Raw genomic sequence first — 7,432 nt, 5'->3', positions numbered from 1 at the left:
CGGTGTAAAGCTGCCCACACTGCTGGACCTGCATGCCTCCAGAATCAGGAAGCATGCAGAGAAAATCATCACTGACCCGTTTCTCCCTGGCCATCACCTGTTTCGGTGCCTTCCATCAGGCCGACGTTTCAGCCATATGAAGACCTGAACGACCAGGCTACAGAGAAGCTTTTTTCCAACTTCCATTATTCTCATGAACAATTGAACACTACTGAACTGTTAATACTTGGGACACTTGTATATCAAAAATTACCTATTTAATTTATGTAAGGGCATACACAGGATTCTCACCTTTACTTCAATTTTTTATTTATATATTTTATATTTTATATAGTTTTTATACTGCACAAACTGCACCTTTTTAAAATTACAAGGTAAATTGCACATGCTAAATATTTAAGAGATAAGATAAGATAAGATAAGATAAGATAAGATAAGATAGTGTTTATTTGTCACATGCACAGTTATACACAGTACAATGCACAGTGAAATGTATTTTGTACCTGCAACCATATATACACACACATATAAATAAGAAGAATAAAAATAAAAAAAAAGTAATTCACACTATACACTATACTCTATATACTATACACTATACACACTTTTATAAATTATAATATTTACATTGTGCAATAATGGTCCAGTTAGGGCTCAGAGTTGAGCAGACGGATGGCTTGTGGGTAAAAACTCTTCTTCAACCTTTCAGTCTTAGCCCTCAGGCAGCGGTAATGCCGGCCTGATGGGAGCAGGGAGAAGAGAGAGTGTCTGGGGTGGCTGGGCTGTTTTAGGATCTCATGGCCCTCAGCCTGCACTGCTTGGTGTAAATGTCCTGCAGGTTGGGGAGGGTGGTTCTGATGGTCCGTTCAGCTGAACGAACCACCCTTTTTAGGGCCATGAAGTCCTGCTTAGTGCAGTTTCCCATCCAGGTGGTGATGCTCCCACGCATGATGCTCTCGATGGTGCAGGTGTAAAAGTTCCTGAGCACCTTGAGTGGGAGCTTGAAGTCTCTCAGCCGCCTGAGGAGGTAGAGACGCTGTCTGGCCTTCTTCACAGTGATGTTTATGTGATGAGTCCAGGACAGGTCCTGTGAGATGATCACTCCCAGGTATTTGAAAGTGTCCACTCTTTCCACCTCAGCACCACTGATGACAAGTGGATGGTAGTCCCTCTGCTGCTTCCTGCTGAAGTCCACGATCAGTTCCTTCGTGTTGCTGACGTTGAGCAGGAGGTGGTTCTCCTGGCACCAGTTCTCCAGGCGGGAGACCTCTCTCCTGTAGGCTGTCTCCTCATTGTGAGAGATTAGTCCCACAACAGCAGTGTCGTCAGCAAACTTGATGATGACGTTGGACTCTGACGTGGCCTCGCAGTCATGGGTGTACAGTGAGTACAGCAGAGGGCTGAGCACACAGACTTGGGGGGATCCAGTGTTGAGGGTGAGGGAGGATGAGGTGAGGTGACCCACTCGTACCACCTGTGGTCTGCTGGTCAGGAAGCTGTGAACCCACCTGCACAGTGATGGGCCCAGGCCCAGGTCCAGCAGCTTAGAGACCAGCCTGGAGGGAACTATGGTGTTGAATGCTGAGCTGTAATCTACAAACAGCACTCTCACATAGTTCCCCTTACCAGTGTCTATGTGTGAAAGGGTCTTGTGGAGGAGGAAGGATATGGCGTCATCTGTGGATCTGTCTGGCCGGTATGCAAACTGTAGTTGGTCGAGGGTGGTGGGCAGTGAGGAGGTGATGAATGTCTTGATGAGTCTCTCAAAACACTTCATCACCACAGAGGTGAGTGCTATGGGCCTGAAGTCATTGGGGCTGCTGGGGTGTGGTTTCTTTGGGACAGGGACTATGATGGACTTTTTAAAGCAGGTGGGAATCACACACAGTTTCAGTGAGAGGTTGAATATCAGTGTAAACACAGGTGCCAGCTGATCAGCGCAGGTCTTAAGGACACGTCCGCTAATACCGTCTGGTCCAGCCGCTTTCCTGGTGTTTACACGTCTAAACGCCCTCCTCACGTCGCGCTCCGTCACAGTGAGTGTCTCCGCCCCTCCGGCCGGGAGCGGATACAAGTTTTCACCGGTAGATGAGAGGGTTGCTTCCCTGCACCTTGGATGTTTCTATTTATAGAAATATTGCAGAAATGCAAGAAAGCAGTCCTACATATTTGTTTAATATGTGCATTGAAGGACATATCCTGGTCATAAATGAGTCTAAGATTCTACACAGTATTAATGAAAGCCAAGGTAATTCCATCGAAATTAAGTATTGGGTTATCAGTCATGGACTGCATTATATGTATTATATTATTTTGTAAAAGACCTTTTAAAAATGAGAAACTAATGAGTTTCTGTTTTGTCTGTACAGCTAGTGCCTTATAAAACAGTACTGGTAATATACACAGTTTAGACAGCTGTTACAACATGAACTAAAAAATGTAAATATATCCTTGACATTTAGAGTTTAATGTAACAATATGGTTACAAGAACACTTACAAAAATGGCAGAACTTCTTTGTTCCACTCATGGAGACAGTTCCACGCATTCTATGTAGTCAGCATTCCTCAATAAAGTCTATCCCAAATTGTACAGTCACCACAAACAGCTGACATCACTGAGTTGGAGAACAAATGTTCATGTCACATGTTTGTCATACCACCATTCTGAGTTGAAATCGTACTTCACTCGACACTTGTTGCACTTCCTTTATCTTTTTGCCCATGTTTATGGATCAGGCCATATGATGAGTAAACTCTGTCATCTTACTTCCCCTTTTAATCGGGAAACGACCAACTGTGAGGTAGCTGCAGCAAGATCTATAACTGGATGTCATGATCTGAGCCCAGGCAGAGGAATGTCAGAAACACAAAACTTCAGTGACTTATATAAGTCTTAATAATGTACCGAGACATCTTGTAACTTGTGACTTGATCTAAAAAAAAAAACAAACTCACAAGGACTTACAGCTTAAGACTGATTTAAGAAAATTCTCAGAGTAACTGAGCAAGAAAAACTCCAAATAGGTCTGGCTAGCTGATCAAAAATTTAAAAAAGAAGTGATCTTATCAATAATGATCAGAATGGGCAGTGAAATGAACAGAGCCAATCAGAGAATTCAGTGTTTTTAGACAAGGTGCACTGTAGTTATGAACTCTAACATTGTTAATGTTCACAATAAGGACTCAAGCACACAACACAATGGAAAAGGTTCAATGAATATAATTCTCAGATTAGACAATAAGGTACTTCAACCAGACTTATAATAAGTGAGAATCTTTGTACAATCTTTTATAGATCTTTGGTAGGAACTAATCACTGGTAAGCAACTTCAGGTAAGTTACCAAACAAAAATCTCTCTTCTTTTTAGGGTTTGGATTAGAACTCTGTGTGTCTCTGAACTGGCCCATCTCTTCTTCAGTACCAAGACAATAGAGGATTGGTTTGAGACAGGTTTGAGCTCTGAGACATGGAAACTGTAGTGCATTTTCATGGTTTTGGGTCATCTCAGGTAGAGACAGGGTTAACCATGTTTACAGTCTCAAAAGGCCCAATAAACCTGGGAAAGAGCTTCCTGGAGTCAGTTCTTAATGGTATATTTTTGGTGGAAACCCAAACACTCTGACCTGGTTTGATGTTGGGGCCAGAGGATCTATGCCATTCAGCCAGCTGTTTTTTTTTTTTTGTTTTTTTTTTGTGTCTGTAACAAGGCCACATTTGGGCATTTCCAGATATGGTGACAGCGGTGGTGACATAGGTGGTGTTCAACTGGTGGGACAGTGATCTCAGACTCGAACAATGAACCACTGGCAGTTAAAACCAAAATGAGTACTCAAATGGTGAGAAGCCAGTATCTGAAGAGGTCATTGTGTTATGAGCATATTCAACCAAGACAGGGTGAGATGTCCAGAAATCTGGGTTTTCCCAGGCTAAAAATTCCTGATTGGCTCTCTGTTTGTCCATTGGTCCAAGGATGGTAGTCAGACTCACTTGAGCTCCTGAGGCAGAGCAGAAAGTTTTCCATGCATGAAAAGTAAACTTGAGGCCACATACAATTTCTCTGACAAATAATGAAATGATTCAAGTTTGTAAAATTTCCTGGGTTGTGTGTTTTCTTTCTTTTCTTCTGCCAGCCACATTGGCAGTTTACCAAAAAGTGGAAGCCAATTTGCATAATTTCAGTTCAACATGACACTGCAATATGCTTTAGACCTCTCATCACCATACTCCAAATTAATAAATTATTAAAAACAATTTTCAAGTGTTTAGGCTAAATGCCATTACATAAAAAAAAAAAAGTGTAAACACTGCAATGTAATGTAGCTGTAGAGGAATCTTACAGAAGTCTTTCACAGGCCATTGGTATTCCCACTGGGCTGGCACAGTAACACAGAAGGTGTCCTTTATGAGAATTTATGGTATTGGTGAGATGGCTGCTCCAAACTTGTCATTTTATAATGTGCAGGGCTACTCTGAACCCAAATCATGATCTTTTTTAAGCTTACTGGCTTTTGTGTAAGCCTAACCAGTGAGTGAAATAGAAAGTAAAAAGAAAAAGAAAGAGAAAACAAAAGCAGTCAAAAAAACCAAACTAAAACAAAACACTCACACAGTTCCTAACTAGGATCTTCTCTCAGATAATACACAGTTGACACACAGGCAGAAATTCAGCAGAGGAAAAGGTGAGTCTAAAACTAAATAACTTAAATGTCCTTTGGACTTTACTGTATGAAATAATTTTTGATGAATGTGATTGAATACTAAATGAAAATAAACTGAAACTGAATTAAACTTTGGACAGGCTTGGATCATAATAACTTTAATGTAACCAACAACTACATAATCAGATTACAAAAGTAACAATATTGCACTCATTGCCTTTAAGAGATTATTTTATCATATTGTGATGACTTATTCAAAATCTGACAAAGAATAATGATCAAAACTGCATTTTAATTCATGATATATATATATATATATATATATATATATATATATATATATATATATATATATCAGGTCAGTAAAAGTTGTAGTACATCTTTACTGAAGTAAGGGTAAAACAAACTACAGGCTCTGAACTGTACTCACAGATTTGCAGATGGGGAAACCCTGAGATCATTTGTAGTCGAGGGAACAGAATCACTTGGAAATAAATCCTAGTAATTTCTGTTTTGAGCTCTGGTTGATTTTTCTTTGTGTGCAGGCTGTGATCAGCTGACCTGCTGCAGCTCTTTGTGGACTGACACCACTGAATTCAGATAAGCTATTGTGACATGAGCCATCATGGTTGATTTCCATGTCTGCCACCCTTGACGTACCCTAACACTGACAATGAACACTATAGGTGATCTGCACTGATCCAACGTGGTGAATCACTGTAAACTTCACCAAAGTATTGCAAACTAACTCGTGTAGCATGCACTAAACTAGCTTGGATTTTTAGCAACCTTTGACCAACACAAAATTAGCACAGTTCAATTTATCTTGCAGATTCGATAATACATGGAGAACATAAGAAGAGTTATAACTAAGGACACCTAAAGACTAAACTAAGAGAAATAAGGAATAAATACAAAGGTTAAGACTGAACAGTCAGCAACGTCAATATAAACAATGACAAATAAAACCCAGAAGTCCAAAAAACATAAAATGTTGATTAATCTTGGTCTTTGTGTCCACTTCCTGTCTTATTTTGGTAGTGTCTGGTTTCTTGTACAATGTGTTTAGTTTTGCTTCCCCTTGTCTTGTTAGCCTCATTGTGTTCAGCTGTGCTCCTCTCATGTTTCCACTCCCCTTGTTACTTAGTGTGTATATATTGTCTGCATCCTGATAAGTTCTTTGATGTGTTGTTATGCTGGAGTGCTTGTGTGCTTGTGTGGCCCTGCTTGTGTGGTAGAAGCAGTAAAAAGAAAGGGGGGGGGAAAAGAGATGGACATACAGAAAGGGGGGGGGGGGGGGAATAGGAGAAAAGATCAAACTAAAAGGATATACTGTAGCAAAATGAAAGTGTAGCCAACTGCTGCACCTGTAACGGGGTGGCTGTAACGGGGTGGCTGTAGCTCAGTAGGTAGAGCAGGTCACCTACTGATCGGAAGGTCAGCGGTTCGAATCCTGGCTACTCCGGGCTACATGCCAATGTATCCTTGGGCAAGATACTTAACCCCAAGTTGCTCTCCGCCCGTTCTGTCGGAGTATGAATGCGTGTGAATGTTAGGTAATTTAAAGCACTTAGCTTCGTAAAAATGGAAGTGCTTGTATGAATGGGAGTGCATGGGTGAATGCAAACAGGTTGTATAAGCGCTTTGAGTGCTCATACTGAGTAGAAAAGCGCTATATAAGAACTAGTCCATTTACCATTTAACCAAACAAACAAAAAACAAACAGCACCTAAAAGGAAAAAAAACCCAACGTTACCATCTCACTGTGTTTTGTATGTGTATGACCCTGAATATCTGTGCATGCGTCTCAAAATCGACTTGACAATGAGGGTGAGAAACTGGAACAAGGCCCCACCACACCCAAGATCAGCACCCACCATCCCCATCACAAAGGGTTGTCTAGAGCAGGGCTCTTCAACTCCAGGCCTCAAGAGCCCCTGTCCTGCAGGTTTTAGATGTGTCCCTGATCCCACACACCTGAATCAAATGGCTGAATTACCTCCTCAGTATGCAGTCAAGTTCTCCAGAGTCCTGCTAATGACTTCTATATTTGACTCAGGTGTGTTGAAGCAGAGACACATCTAAAACCTGCAGGACAGGGGCTCTTGAGGCCTGGAGTTGAAGATCCCTAGTCTAGAGCATGCAGATAGGCCCCATGTCGGGAGCCAGGGTAGCCATAATCTTTGAGTTGACAGACTTTATCTGTTCAGTAACTCCACTCTTTCTCCCCATCAGCACAAATAGTTTGGCTTCAGTCATAAAAGCATTCAAAAGTCTGAATATTTCCCCATCTGATGCCGTGCTCAGCAACAGGAAGTCCTCCAAAATGTCCCCTTCTGAGGCAAAGCAGATCAAGACAGTCATGTGAGCCATAGTGGAAATGTCCATTCAACCAACTGAAAATTGCTGACATGAATGCATTCCGTTCAGTAGGTAGCTTGGGTGGTTTTAAGATTTAATTTACCTCATTTTGGTCTTACATTACTATTCTCAATAAAACTAGATGGAAGACTGTCATCATATGTTCTCAGTTTAGCTGGTTTGAGCTCAGCAGCACTTGATGAAGTAGATCACATTCAATACATATTCATCATTGCTAGGTAGATATGCTGGAGCTGTGCGCCAAGTGTGTCCTGAGGAAAGTGAGTGATACATGATAGATTTGCGTGATATATCACAATCATATCGGTTTTTATTGGTTTAGTATGTATATTTGAATAATGTAGTGGTGTGCATTTGCCTTAATGTTATTAATTTATTGCAAATTATTTT

The sequence above is a fragment of the Archocentrus centrarchus genome, chromosome 19 (assembly GCF_007364275.1).
Source record: "Archocentrus centrarchus isolate MPI-CPG fArcCen1 chromosome 19, fArcCen1, whole genome shotgun sequence".
Lineage (NCBI taxonomy): Eukaryota > Metazoa > Chordata > Actinopteri > Cichliformes > Cichlidae > Archocentrus > Archocentrus centrarchus.
Note: the sequence above shows the minus strand (reverse complement) of the source record.